The sequence below is a fragment of the Delphinus delphis genome, chromosome 3, assembly GCF_949987515.2.
Source record: "Delphinus delphis chromosome 3, mDelDel1.2, whole genome shotgun sequence".
NCBI lineage: Eukaryota > Metazoa > Chordata > Mammalia > Artiodactyla > Delphinidae > Delphinus > Delphinus delphis.
In genome coordinates this window covers 36,153,138-36,168,620 of record NC_082685.1, presented here as the reverse complement: position 1 = coordinate 36,168,620, position 15,483 = coordinate 36,153,138, and the positions used below count along the sequence as shown (strand labels likewise).

Here is a 15,483-nt window from a genome sequence, read left to right as displayed (position 1 = left end):
GTTAAAAGAAACAGTTAAATCCTCATTAAGGAGGAGAGAATAGATGCAGATGAAAAGTTGGATGCGCTGCAAAGGGAGGGCCCTGTCCTGACCACTTTTGCCCGGCCTGGGTTTGAGTCTCTAGACTCAAGCTGCCCCACAGAATTTACTGCAATGATGGAAATGTTCTATGTCTGCACTGTATAATGTAGAAGCCACGCATTGCATGTGGCTGTTGAAATATGGTAGTATGACTGAGGAACTGATTTTTAAATTTTATTTAATTTCACTTAACTAATTTAAAGTTAAATAGCCACATGGCGGCTAGTGGCTACGAAACTGGGCAGCATAGAAATAGATGATTAAAAAAGTAGAGATTATAAATCACACGACCTACAGCTAGCCAATATTCGTGTGTATACAGAACTTCCAGGCTTTAAAAAATATATGCATATACCTACATACACATTTATGTATGGACAAACATACACATTTATGCATTTCAACAATGAGATTTAGTGTTCATACAACTTGAACATTTTTACATGTTACCTGGATAGATACCTATTGCATGAGTGTCGCCCTATTTCATTTAATTCTTTCACTACTGAACATTGACATGGTTTCAATTGTTTGGCTATTGCAAAAATGCTGTGCAAATAGTAGCTAATAAAATAAGTAGGGACTTCCCTGGTGGCAAGGTGGTTGGGAGTCTGCCTGCTGGTGCCGGGGACATGGGTTAGAGCCCTGGTCTGGGAGGATCCCGTGTGCCGCAGAGCATCTGAGCCCGTGCACCACAACTACTGAGCCTGTGCTCTGGAGCCCGTGAGCCACAACTACTGAGCCCGTGAGCCACAACTACTGAAGCCCGCACACCTGGGGCCTGTGCTCTGCAGCAAAGAGAAGCCACCACGATGGGAAGCCCGTGCACCACAACAAAGAATAGCCCCCGCTCGCTGCAACTAGAGAAAGCCCACGTGCAGCCACAAGGCCCAATGCAGCCAAAAATAAATAAATTAAAAAAATTCTCAACAAACAAACAAACAAACAAAAAACACAAAACAAGTAGCATTTACTAGACTCTTATTTCTGTCAGATGCTGCAATGAGAACTTAAGAAATGCTATTTTTTTTCAAGCTTTCAATCATTTTATGAAGTAAGTACTTTGATTAGCCCCTCTTTAGAGATGGGAAAACTGTGACTCACAAGGGTTAAGTGGCTGTCCGTGGTCATATCAAGACTGGGATTTGAATCCAAGTCTGAGTGCAGACCCTCTGTTCTTTACTTGCACAGCACACTGCCCCCTGGTGAACATTCTTATAGCAAAGCATTTAAAACACATTCTTGACTTCACTTTTTCTCTTTCATTCAGTATTTTAGTTGTACAATCTCTTTAAGTTCAATGAGTGGGAAAACACAACTAGGGGTAGGGAGATCTTGCTTTCTAATTCTACCCCACATTGCCTAATAGTACATTCAACTCTCGAGCCTCAGTTTTCTCCTCTGTAGAATGGGGCTGACACCCCCTCCCTGTCCATCTCACTTGTGCCCCAGAAGATAGAATCCATGTGGGAAAGTTTTGAAAGGTATAACATGCTATGCATATAGAATGAAGTACTACTAAAGGTGGGATTGCAAGTGGTTCCCAGGGTAGAGCTTTTAGCACGGGGAGTGAATTTATCACTCCAAGCTTCAAGGTACAGCTGTTCAAAGGAGTAAATTGATTAGAAGAAATGATAGCATTTTCTGGCTTCGTGTAAATATACTGTCCATTGGTTCTGTGGGGCGCCAACATAAACTCTCCATTCACTTGAAATAAATTAACCATCCAGGAGTTTCTAAAAATACAGCCCTCTTCCCTCTGAGTATTGATTCTTTCAGGGACAAACACTTGCCGAGTTCTGAGATGATGACAAATCATGCTGTAATTTGTCAGCTGCTTTCACGGCCCTGATTAAGCCGTGTGCTTCCCTCCTGATCTGTACCACTCAGCTCATTGCTAGCTTTCTAAATCCAAACTTATTTCAAATGTGAGTGGCAGCAGGGTCTGAGAGCTAATGATCCTGCTGCAGTGAGTCCCTGTCAGCTGTTTAATCATACCTGGCGGATCCCCGGCAGTGCTCAAGTCTCTTGTCCCTCAGTGGGGCTTCCCAATGACCTTCCTCTTGAAGCATCCCTTGCTCTTTTATTCTTCCGGGCACTGGCCTTGGGTGCTCTGTCTCCCTCTCTACACGGAGAGGTGATTTTGCCCTTTCTAGCTCTCTGTCCTCGGGCCCCTTCTGTTCCTCCCCGAGATGGACTGTGGAGAGGGCCACACAGCCCTGCTGTCTCCAGAGACCCCATCAGCATTGCTTGCTTCTTAGGCTTTCCTGTAACTCACTCTAGGGAGCTGCTAGGAGAACTCAAGGACAGCAGCGGCGGGGGCATTGCCAAGCCCTACAAATCTATCAGGGTCCTTATTTTTTACCTTGTTCAGGAATTTCTGATTCACTCCTGACTCATTACCCCTTAGCTTTTCTTAGCTTGGGAATGAAGCCCACCTAACCACCTTTTCTTTCAGACCCAGCCTTTTATCTAAGGTGTTGTCCTTATGAAAGGAACAGCCATCAGGGTACAGGAAAAGGCAAACCCTTTCCAGAGAGCACAGTGTGTTTGTGGTTCTTCAGGCCAGACCTACTGATCTGGAGTATTTACTATGTGCCAGGCACCTGTCATTAAGTTCTCACAGTAACCTTAAGAGGTGTGGACAGAAGTGCAAATGCAGATTCAATAAAGCAATTGTCTTATGGTTGGTAAGTAACAGAGCCAGCAATGCAATCCACATCATCAGACTCCAGAGCCAATCATCAATCATTATTGTCTTTGTTATCATCGTCATCATCACCAATACATTTATTCCACTTTCTCCTCTCATTATTATTATTATTACAGTACTTACTGAATGCTTATTGTGTGTCAAGTATAACTAAATATTTTATACATGCTATTCTCTTGAATTCACACAATAACTCCACCAGGTAGGTACTATTATTACCCTATTTTACAAATGAAGGAACTAAGGCTTAGAGAGATTCAGTGAATTTTCCCAACGGTGCACGGCTAGCCAAGCAGAAGACAGGCTTTAACCTCAGGACGTCTGATGCCACACAGCCTGCTCTCTTAAACCACAGTGTTATTATTTTTTTTTTTTAATTTTTTTTTTGCGTTATGCGGGCCTCTCACTGTTGTGGCCTCTCCCGCTGCAGAGCACAGGCTCCGGACGCGCAGGCTCAGCGGCCATGGCTCACGGGCACAGCCGCTCCGCGGCATGTGGGATCTTCCCGGACCGGGGCACAAACCCGTGTCCCCTGCATCGGCAGGCGGACTCCCAACCACTGCGCCACCAGGGAAGCCCCACAGTGTTATTTTGATGCACAATGAAAGATTATTGTTTAAGATCTCCTTTTGGCTCTATTTCCTTTTCTATATTCCTTTTCCACTTCCTATGACCGAAGTACAATAAATGAGGTCTGTATATAGTTGACTCTTGAACAACATGGGTTTGAACTGTGTGGATCCACTTATGCAGGTTTTTTCAATAGTGAATACTACAGTGCTACCCGATCTGTGGTCGGTTGAATTGGTAGATGTGGAACTGCGAGTACAGAGGACTGACTATAAATTATATGTGGATTTTCCACTGTGTGGATGGCTAGCATCCCTGACCCCAGTGTTATTCAAGGGTCAACTGTATGTGGAATCTAAATTTAAAGAAAAAAGCTTATTGCCAGAGGCAGGGAGTTGTGGGTGGGTGAAATGGGTGAAGGGGGTCAAAAGTTACAAACTTCCAGTTAAAAAATAAATAAGTCAAGGAATATAACATAAGCATGGCAACAATATTTAATAATACTGTATTGCATATTTGAAAGTTGCTAAGAGAGTACACCTTAAAAGTTCTGTTCATAAGAAAAAAAAGTAACTATGTATGATGACAGATATTAACTAGACTTACTGTGATCATTTCACAATATATACAAATATAAAATCATTATGTTAGACACCTAGAACTAATATAATGTTATATGCCACTTGTATCTCAATAAAAAATGTAAGCAAACCCCAGTGTCTAGAAACTATCATCATTATCACCATCACTACCACCCTTCTTAACTTGGGTCAGATAAGGAAGAATCAAAAAGTAAATTACATAATATTGTCCTGCTGACCTTTGATTGACTGCTATTAACATTTTTTTATTTCTTTGATTGTTTCTAAAAGATTTGTATTTATGTTTCATGAAAGGTTTTGCACTGGCTCACTTTCATTTTTTCTAGTGTCTACATAGACATCTGGTTGATTGGCAGCTCAAAGCATTTTTAGACCAGGGTAGCTCAACTTGCCACTCTTGACATTTTGGGCTGGATAATTCTTTGATGTTTAGCAGCATCCCTGGCCCTTACCAACTTGATGCCAGTAGCACCCTCTCCTTCTCCCCCTCAGTTGTGACAGCCAAAAATGTTTACAGACATTTCCAAATGTCCCTTGGGGGAGGGGGAAGAACAAAAAATTGCTCTAGAAAAAGTTCCAAGTTAACAGGAGATGAAGTTGCAGAGATTGAGAATACCCTCTATCCTAACAGTCCATTAGGAAAGGACACAATCCAAATTTCTATATTTTCTTCTCTTCAGTTGGAAAAAAGTTAGGTTTTATGACTGGGGGTCATAATGACTTGTAATAAGAGAAATCTGTATATATCATTTGTATACCACAGAAACTACTGTATAAGCATGGTGGAGGTTCCTGGCAATATATGTACTATCCTACAGTTACAAATAAAAGGGGGGCGCTTCCCTGGTGGCACAGTGGTTAAGAATCCACCTGCCAATGCAGGGGACATGGGTTCGAGCCCTGGTCAGGGAAGATCCCACATGTCACGAAGCAACTAAGCCTGTGCACCACAACTACTGAGCCTGCACTCTAGAGCCCGTGAGCCACAACTACTGAGCCTGTGCTCTAGAGCCCGCGAGTCACAACTACTGAGCTCCTGTGCCACAGCTACTAAAGACCGCACGCCTAGAGCCCATGCTCCGCAGCAAGAGAAGCCACTGCAATGAGAAGTCCACGCACTGCAATGAAGAGTAGGTCCTGCTCACCACAAGTAGAGAAGGCCTGCATGCAGCAACAAAGACCCAACGCAGCCAAAAATAAATAAAAGGGGATTTGTTATGAAAAAAGAATGCACTTTTAATATATAGTAGAAAATATATAAAAATTACTACAACTAATAAGCAATGTGGTGTGTTACCTCTTCCAAGTATAATTTGCATTTTAAAGTAGGGTACCTTCAAAAGGTAGAGGTTAAGACACTAAATTGCCTAGACAGAGAACATTCTTTTGAGAATTATTACTATATATATATATATATATATATATTTATTTTAAAAAATAAATTTATTTATTTATTTATTTTTGGGTGTGTTGGGTCTTCGTTTCTGTGCAAGGCCTTTCTCTAGTTGCGGCAAGCGGGGGCCACCCCTCATCACAGTGCGCGGGCCTCTCACTGTCGTGGCCTCTCCTGCTGCGGAGCACAGGCTCCAGACGCGCAGGCTCAGCGGCCATGGCTCACGGGCCCAGTCGCTCCGCGGCATGTGGGATCCTCCTGGACCAGGGATTGAACCTGTGTCCCCTGCATTGGCAGGCAGACTCCCAACCACTGCGCCACCAGGGAAGCCCCTTTATATATATTTTTAACATTTGAGAGGTTTTTTATCTGCCACCTCCTCTATGAAGCCCACCCATATCCCCAAAGACTGTTTCACCCTAGCCAACAAAAATTGCTCTTTTAACATGTTTCCACATCCACTCTCTTGCCTCCATTTAACACTGATGTATCTAGATCTCTGCTTCCTTGAATAAACTGTCAGCTTCCTCTAGAGCATCTCCTGTGATACCTTGTGTTAACAGGCACACTATAAAGATTTGGAGAGGTAAGGTTAGTGCTGGGGAGATGAATATTATAAATATAAATACTGAAAGGTGATGGATGAGGAGGTAACAAAGAAGACCTCTCTGTAAAGACTGCCCCACACAAGTAGGAAAAGCCCCAGGTACAAATCTTAACTTTGATTGATGGGAATAAGATTGCTTCTTGCAAGGAAATTCTTTGGCTCAACTAATAAAAAAAAGAAAAAAAGTAGTCAAAATCCTAGATCCCAACATGGGCCAGACTAGTCTCCCATCCATCCATCCATCCATCCATCCATCCATCCATCTATCCATGTATTCAAGTATTTATTGAATACACATAAGGTATGAGCCATGGAAGTGAGAATTAGAGAGAAGGAAGAGGTTATTGACACAAATCAATTATTGCAGCCATAAAACAACTCAAAGTTCCCAGTTTAGCTGGATGTGTCAATGGTGGTATCAGTGAAAGCAAAGGAAAGTGAGCCAAGTGTTAGTGTGTAATGACTCTCCGGGATTAATGTACTCCTCACTGACCTATGCCCTAGATACAGTAGGCTGTATCCTCCTGGGGCAACCGGGAAGGCCATGGTGAAACAAAGAGGTTGTGATATATTCCTGTATCTAGACTAGGCCATTTCCTTGAATTAGCCTCAACTTTTACTTTCCTGGGCTTATTTTTCACTATTATTCAAAGTTCATCAATAAATATGATTACATAAATGTATGGATGATCTTCTGAAATTGTCTGTAGTGGATAGATGTTTTCTGGTGACTCACTTACTCACTCTCGTGTTCTCCTTTCTTTAACAATCCTTTAACTTCCTTTTGGAAAACTACCTTTTCTCCCTGGTTCATAATCTTAATGAGACTATAAATCACGATGCCCTGCCCACTAAATTTGCTCACTGTGGGACTTTGCCTTGAGTAGAATAACTCAGGGAAGGAAAAACAAAGGAGAACATTAAGTAATTGCTGCTACCGATATTCTCCTGCTGAGCTGAAATTTCCTGGTACTTGTTTCTGAGCCTGGTTCTTCAGATTTCCTTAGAATCTGTGAGTCATATTGTGTACTTCACCCCTTCCACCTCACCTCCCGGCACATTTTTTGATAATTCCGTTTTGTTTAAGTGAGCCAGAATCATTTCTGTTCCTTGAAAACAAAGAATCCTAATCAACACAGTGGTCTACTCAGTCCACTGGACATCTCTAGGCCTTTAAAAAATAATGATGTGTATTTACTTGGTAAAATCACACTTCACAAAATGCTGCCCCTTATTTATGTGATCTTATTTGATCTTCCCAACTCTTCTGTGAAGTGTTCAGGACAGGTTAGTCCCATTTTATAAGAGAGAAACCTGAGTGTTGGTGATGCTAAGTAACTTGCCCAAGGTCACACAGCTCATGAACACCCACATTTGTCTGATTCTAAAGCTTGTGCTTGTTCTTTGCTGGATGTAAGCATTTAATGCTGTCTTCTTATAGAGCAAACCCTCTGAGCCTTTTTCATGATGTCTTTGCAAGTTTTTCTCATTGACAATTCCCTTAAACCTTCATTGCCAAGCTCAAGGGTTTACCTCTTAAGGACCCATATGTCTACCATAGATCATACAAATTCTCCTTCCTTTGAGCCTAGACAATTTGTAACAGCCATACCACTCACTTGGAACTTGAAATGTTTTACACTTTTATTTGTCAAATACCAAGCTGTTTCTATAAGCCAATTGGTAGATGAAGCACTGCAACTTGTGTATACATCCCCATGTGCACCAAAATGCTGTCTGTAGACAGAGTAAAAATAACTCTAACACATACGTGGTTTTCAAATTTCTGTAGGAATTCCTGAGATCAAGAAATACCAATCCATTTAAAAAGGTCACCAAATTCATGGTCGCTTGTTTTAATTTATTTTCTTAACTAACGGACACTGAAAAGACAACCACCTTCAGGGAGGCGGGATTTGGGGGTTAGGATTATCAAAATTTTTTGATAGTCACTGAGGGTATTTATGTTAAAGAAAAATAGGGACCCACAGTTCTAAGCTCTTACAGGACAGGAAGTATGTCTTAGACCATTCTGAAACCCCTCTACAGCCATTAGGAAATATTCAAGAAAGATTCTGCTAGCCAGATGGCAGAGTAAGAAAACCATGAGCTCAACTCCTCCCATGGGCGTATCAAATTATAACTATTTACAGAGCAGCTATCGATGAGAATGACCTGAAGACTAGCAGAAGAGAGCTTTCAAAACTAAAGCTATAATGAAGGAACCACAAGGAGATGGGTAGGAGGTACAGAGATGTGGTAATAGTCAAGACCCATACCCCCAGGTAAGCAACCCACAGATGGGAGGATAATTCACAACTGCAAAGGTTCTCCCCAAGGAGTAAGTTCTGAGCCCTACATCAGGCTCCCCGGCCCAGGAGTTCTGCATGAGGAAGACAAGCCCCTAGACTACCTTGTTTTGAAGGCCAGTGGGGCTTGTGTATGGGACAGCTGAAGGAAACAGAGACTTCATTCTTAAAATTCATATGCAAAATCTCACACACTCTGAGACCCAGAACAAAGGCTGTCATTTGAAAGGAGCCTGGGTCAGACCCACTTACTAATCTTGGAGAGCCTCCCAGAGAGGCAAGAGGCAACTTAGACTCCCTCTGGGAGATGCTGGTGGAAGTCATTTTCAGAAGCTCAATCTACCACGAGGACTCTGATGCTGCCAATTGCCATCTTGAAGTCCTCTTTCTAGCCTATTAGAGCTGGGGCCTGGCCCCACCCACCAGCCTGTGAAACACAATGATTCAAAATCTATGCAACACAGCAAAAGCAGCTCTAAGAAGGAAGTTTATAGAGATACAAGCTTACCTCAGGAAACAAGAAAAATCTCAAAAGAACAACATAAACTTATACTTTAACTAGAAAAAGAAGAACAAACAAAACTGTAAGTTAGTAGAAGAAAAGAAACAGTAAAGATTAGAGTGGAAATAAATCAAATAGAGACTAAAAAACGAAAAAGAAAGAACAATGAAATTAAGATCTGGTTCTTTGAAAAGATAAACAAAATTGATAAAGCTTTAGCCAGACTCATCAAGAAAATGAGAGAAAACTCAAAAAAGTCAGAAATGAAGGAAGCTACAACCGACACCACAGAAATACAAAGGATCAGAAGAGATTACTATGAAGAGTTATATGCCAATAAAATGGAAAGACAGAAGAATGGATAAACTGGTAGAAACATATCATCTCCCAAGACTGAATCAGAAAGAAATATAAAATATGAACAGATCACTAATACCACAAATGAAATTGAATCAGTAGCCAAAAAAACTCCCAATAAGCAAAATTCCAGGACCAGATGGCTTCACAGGTAAATTCTACCAAATACGTAAAGAAGAGTTACTTCCTACGCTTCTCAAACTATTCCTCAAAATTGAAGAGGAATGCTTTCAAACTCATTCTATGAGTTCAGCATCACCCTGATTCCAAAACCAAAGACAAAAAAAGAAAAATTAGATATGGGGAGAGGGAAGGGTAAGCTGTGACAAAGTGAGAGAGTGGCATGGACATATATACAATACCAAACATAAAATAGATAGCTAGTGGGAAGCAGCTGCATAGCACAGGGAGATCAGGTAGGTGGTTTGTGACCACATAGAGGGGTGGAATAGGGAGGATGGGAGGGAGGGAGATGCAAGAGGGAAGAGATATGGGAACATATGTATATGTATAACTGATTCACTTTGTTATAAAGCAGAAACTAACACACCATTGTAAAGCAATTATACTCCAATAAAGATGTTAAAAAAAAGAAAAATTACAGGCCAATATCAATGACAAATATATATGGAAAAATCCTCAACAAAATATTAGCAAACCAAATTTAACAATACATTAAAAGGATCATTTACCATGATAAAGTGGGATTTATTCCAGGGCTGCAGGGATCATTCAGTATCTGCAAATCAATGTGATGCACCATATTAACAAACTGAAGAATAAAATGTCATATGGCCATCTCAAGAGATGCAGAAAAAGCTCTGACAAAAGTCAACATCCATTTATGCAAAAAAAAAAAAACCTCTCAACGAAGTGGGCATAGAGGGAATACAACTAAACATAATAAAACCCATGTAAGACAAACCTACAAGCAACATCACACTCAACAGTGAAAAGCTGAAAGCATTTCCTCTAACATCAAGAACTAGACAAGGATGCCAACTATTACCACTTTTATTCAACATAGTATTGGAAGACCTAGCTATAGCAATCAGACAAGAGAAAGAAGTAAAAGGCATCGAAATAGGGAAGGAAGAAGTAAAAGGTCACTATTTGCAGATGACATGATACTACGCATAGAAAATGCTAAAGACGCCAACAAAAAACTACTAGAACCCATCAGTGAATGTGGTAAAGCTGCAGGATACAAAATTAATACATAGAAACCTGTTGCATTTCTATACACTAACAATGAACTATCAGAAAGAGAAATTAAGGAAACAATCCCATTTACATTTGCATCAAAAAGGATAAAATACCTAGGAATAAATCTAACCAAGGAGATTAAAGACCTGTATTTGGGAAACTGTAAGACACTGATAAAAGAAACTGAAGACAACACAAACAAATGGAAAGATACACCATTCTCATGGATTGGAAGAAATAATATTGTTAAAGTGACCATACTGCCCAGTGCAATCTATAGATTCAATATAATCCCTATTAAAACACCAATGGTAAATTTTACAGAACTAGAACAAATAATTCTAAAATTTAATTAGAAGCACAAATGATGCAGAATAGCCAAAATAATGTTGAGAAAGAACAGAAGAACTGGAAGTATCACACTCCCTGATTTCAAACTATACTACAAAGCTACAGTCATCAAAATGGCATGGTACTGGCATAAAAAATGACACATAGATCAATGGAACAGAATAGAGAGCCCAGAAATAAACCCATGTTTATATGGTCAATTAACTTATGACAAAGGAGGCAAGAACATACAATGGGGAAAGACAGTCTCCTCAATAAATGGTTCTGGGAAAACTGGACAGCTACATGTGACCTAAACCGTACTACTTTCTCATACTACATACAAAAGTAAACTTAAAATGGATTAAAGACTTAAATGTGAGACCTGAGAGCATAAAACTCCTAGAAGAAAACATAGACAGTACATTCTTTAACATCAGTCTTAGCAATATTGTTTTGGATCTGGTTCCTCAGGCAAGGGAAACAAAAGCAAACTTCCAGTTACAAAATAAATGAGCCATGGGGATGAAATGTACAATATGGGGAATATAGTCAATAATAATGTAGTATCTTTTTATGGTGACAGATGGTAACTAGATTTGCGGTGATCATTTTGTAATGTATAGAAATATCGAATCACTGTGTTGTGCACCAGGACTAACATAGTGTTGTAGGTCAATTATAGTTTAATACCAGCCAACCAATCAAACAAACTCATAAAAAAGAGATCAGATTTATGGTTACCAGAGGCAGGAGGTGGGGCGGAGGGGAATTGGATGAAGGCAGTAAAAGGTACGAACTTCTAGTTATAAGATAAATAACTATTAGGTAAGGAATGTACAACATGATTAACATTGCTGACATGAATTAACATTGCTGTATGTTATATATGAAACTTGGTAAGAGAATAACTCCTAAGAATCCTCATCACAAAGAAAAACATACTTTTTCGTTTTCTTTTATTGTGTATCTATATGAGATGATGGATGATCACTAAACTCATTGTGGTAATCATTTCATGATGTGTGTCAGTCACATCACTATACTCTATACCCTAAACTGAAACAGTGCTGTATGTCAATTGTATCTCAATAAAACTCAAAGAAAAAGAAAAGCAAAACAAAAAAATGAAGAGCTAAGCGCATTAAAAAAATAAAACGAAAGATTCTGTTCATTGAAGAAAGAGAAATCAGCTAAACTCTTTCCTCCAACAGAGAATGCACTTATATACTGAGCTTTTATCATAAGCTGGTGATGTATGTGAAAAAGAAGAGTTGAACAAGGGATTGCCAAGCTTCTGCAAAGCTCTCAGAGTGTGTTTTTACACAACCCTCAGGTTAGACGACTAGAAGAGCCAACTCCACTCCACGCCAGGAGGAGAATGACAAAGCAGCATTTGTAAGTCATTTGTGGACTCTGCAAGGACTCACAGGCTCACAGGAACTCTGCAAGGATGGGGGTTACAGGGTACACAAACCACACCAACCTGGGCAGCTACACAGGAGATATACTGAGACCTTAGAAGAGTGCTACTTAAAGTGGTTAAAAATTTTTTTTTTCTTTTTTTAGCATACTAGTTTGGATAAATGGTAGAATTAAATGTTCTTCATGCTCCAGCTGCTGAGTCAGGTGACTGAGGTTTCCTCCCTGACATGCAAATTAATCCTGTGATTTCTGAGAATTCTATCTGAAAACTAATGACATTTACCAGCACTCGATAACCTTTCTGCTTTCTGGTCAGAGTCCTTTTCAAGATAACCTGCAACAGTGACTGGCAGATACTTTCCTCTCTGACCCTGGATGAGGAAATTGTCTGCGTGTGCAAGTAACTGGGTCTTCCTACCTGCCCCAGTGATTCCCACAAAAGCACACAGAGAGGGCTGGAGGGCTGTGGGAGAAAAGGTCTATTTAAGGATTCCTTATAGTCTGTGTTCCCTTTTTTTTAAGTGGACAAATATTCTGATTTTTATTCAGGGCGAAGACTAAATTTAGTCTTGAAATCTTCCCATGACATTTGTCCAACAAAAAGGCATGGGTATGGCATGTGAAGCTAATACTGAAAAAAGAATGATTTCTTCTGTCATTCCTAAAAGGAATCAATTAATTATTTGTGGAATTGTTTGTTAACAATTGTCTGTTTAATTCCCTCTTAGAGCCTGTATGTCTCTTGTTTACACCTGGACCCCCAGAACATGCTACAGTACTTGCCGTATAGAAGGCATTCAGTCAATACTTGGTGAATGAATGCATGAACGCATGCTGGAAATATGGGCAGCTGCCACCAGATGGGCAGTGGAGCCTTAAGGGAGTGTTGCAAAGATATTCTTTTCTGTACACATTTTTATTGCTGTGGATAACTGAGACGCAAGAAAATGACATGAGATCCAATGTTTTGTACCTCATGTTTTGGCAAAAGAGGTGACAAAGAAGAGAGTATGAATTCCAGTTTGAGAAACTCTATATTCAGTTATTTCCAGAAGAGATGATCATAATGAGTCACCCCTGTGATAACAACAACAACAGTGACAAATCCTAACACAGTGTCTGGCAACAGAAGGACCTAATTGGGTGCTGGTTGAGTAAATGAATTTATCAAATGAACTACAAAGAGGTATGTGCAGTGGTTGAGAGTGGTAAGAACGAAGTCTATGGGAGCACAAAGAAAGGAGGGATTCATCCCACGTACCTGGTGCCTAGGCTAGAAAGGGCAGATGGGAAAGGGCTTTTGGGGAAGAGGAAATGCCACTGGGAGCTATAGGAGAGAGGACATTGGACCCCCCTCCTTAAGCATAGATGACCTTGGTTGTACCTAAGTTAGGCTTATATAGCCCTGATGCAGAATAGATGCAATGGATATTTATTGCTGTGCTGCTCAGTACCCTCCTGCTTCACAGGCCAATTTCAAATATGAAGTTGAACTAGAGGATGCCAAGGACAGAATCCTTCCCCAGTGGCCAGAGTGAATTGTTCTAGGGGTGGGCACATGATACCAGCCAGGCTAATCCCTGGGATGCTTTTCAAGTGGGACAACAGGGAAGGTCCCCAGTCCCTTTTTGGGGGGTGGGGCATAAATGCAGTTTTATTGGTGCCAATTTTTCTTCCACATGAAAGAAACTGGTTTGAGAGACTAAAACCAAACATGGAGAGAAATGTAGACAAAGGAGATGGAGATTGTACTGATGGATAGAAATTTCGGGTCCACAGCACTCTGAGGCCCATCTCACACTGTATCCTTCCAATAAGACTCCTTTTTGTCCAAGCTACTTCGAACTGGAGTTCCGTCACCTGCAAACAAGAGTCCCGACTAATCCATATACTAGAGTGGTATGTCTCCCCTTTGAGATACCAAGTATTTCCCACATTGGCCTGAAATATCCACAATTATTCATAGTGTTTAAGACAGTGAAGGCCACTATTACAACATAAATATATTATCGTGGGGTATGGAGACAGTGGGAGGGAGAAAAACTTTAAGCTGTTAAAGATTTCGTCTGTTAACACCTTAATGAGATTATATCTTTCACACAACCTGGCAGAGCTTCCTAATGTGGCCCTTAAGGGGTAAAAATAGAAAAAGAATGTTTAATAGAAGTGGGCAAACCATTGGGAACAGGGCAGCCCATGTCTGTGTGTGTGTGTGTGTGTGTGTGCGTGCGTGCACCCATGCCCCAGCAGAACTCTGGAGGAGAGGTTCACCAAAAGGAAGTCAGAAAAGCAAGAAGAACTACAATCCTGCAGCGTGTGCAACAAAAACCACATTCACAGAAAGACAGACAAGATGAAAATGCAGAGGGCTATGTACCAGATGAAGGAACAAGATAAAACCCCAGAAAAAAAATGAAATGAAGTGGAGGTAGGCAACCTTCAAGAAAAAGAATTCAGAATAATGATAGTGAAGATGATCCAGGACCTCGGAAAAACAATGGAGGCAAAGATAGAGAAGATGCAAGAAATGTATAACAAAGACCTAGAAGAATTAAAGAACAAACAAACAGAGATGAATACAATAACTGAAATGAAAACTACACTAGAAGGAATCAATAGCAGAATAACTGAGGCAGAAGAACGGATAAGGGACGTGGAAGACAGAATGGTGGAATTCACTGCTGCAGAAAAGAATAAAGAAAAAAGAATGAAAAGAAATGGAAGACAGCCTAAGAGAACTCTGGGACAACATTAAATACAAGAACACTCACATTACAGGGGTCCCAGAAAGAGAAGAGAGAGAGAAAGGACCAGAGAAAATATTTGAAGAGATTATAGTTGAAAATTTCCCTAACATGGGAAAGGAAATAGCCACCCAAGTCCAGGAAGTGCAGAGAGTCCCATACAGGATAAACCCAAGGAGAAACACGACAAGACACATAGTAATCAAATTGGCAAAAAATAAAGACAAAGAAAAATTATTGAAGGCAGCAAAGGAAAAACGAAAAATAACATACAAGGGAACTCCCATAAGGTTAACAGCTGATTTCTCAGCAGAAACTCTACAAGCCAAAAGGGAGTGGCATGATATACTTAAAGTGATGAAAGGGAAGAACCTACAACCAAGATTACTCTACCTGGCAAGGATCTCATTCCGATTCAATGGAGAAATCAAAAGCTTTACAGACAAGCAAAAGCTAAGAGAAGTCAGCACCACCAAACCAGCTCTACAACAAATGCTAAAGAAACTTCTCTAAGTGGGAAACACAAGAGAAGAAAAGGACCTACAAAAACAAACCCAAAACAATTAAGAAAATGAACATAGGAATATACATATCGATAATTACGTTGAATGTGAATGGAGTAAATGCTCCAACCAAAAGACACA

At 40.4% G+C, this 15,483-nt stretch overlaps 1 protein-coding gene across 1 annotated transcript in view; it reads right to left on the bottom strand.

Annotated features, from left to right (window-relative positions):
* ATP10B (ATPase phospholipid transporting 10B (putative)) overlaps window positions 1–15,483 on the bottom strand; it is a 122,680-nt gene that overhangs the window by 75,804 nt on the left and 31,393 nt on the right.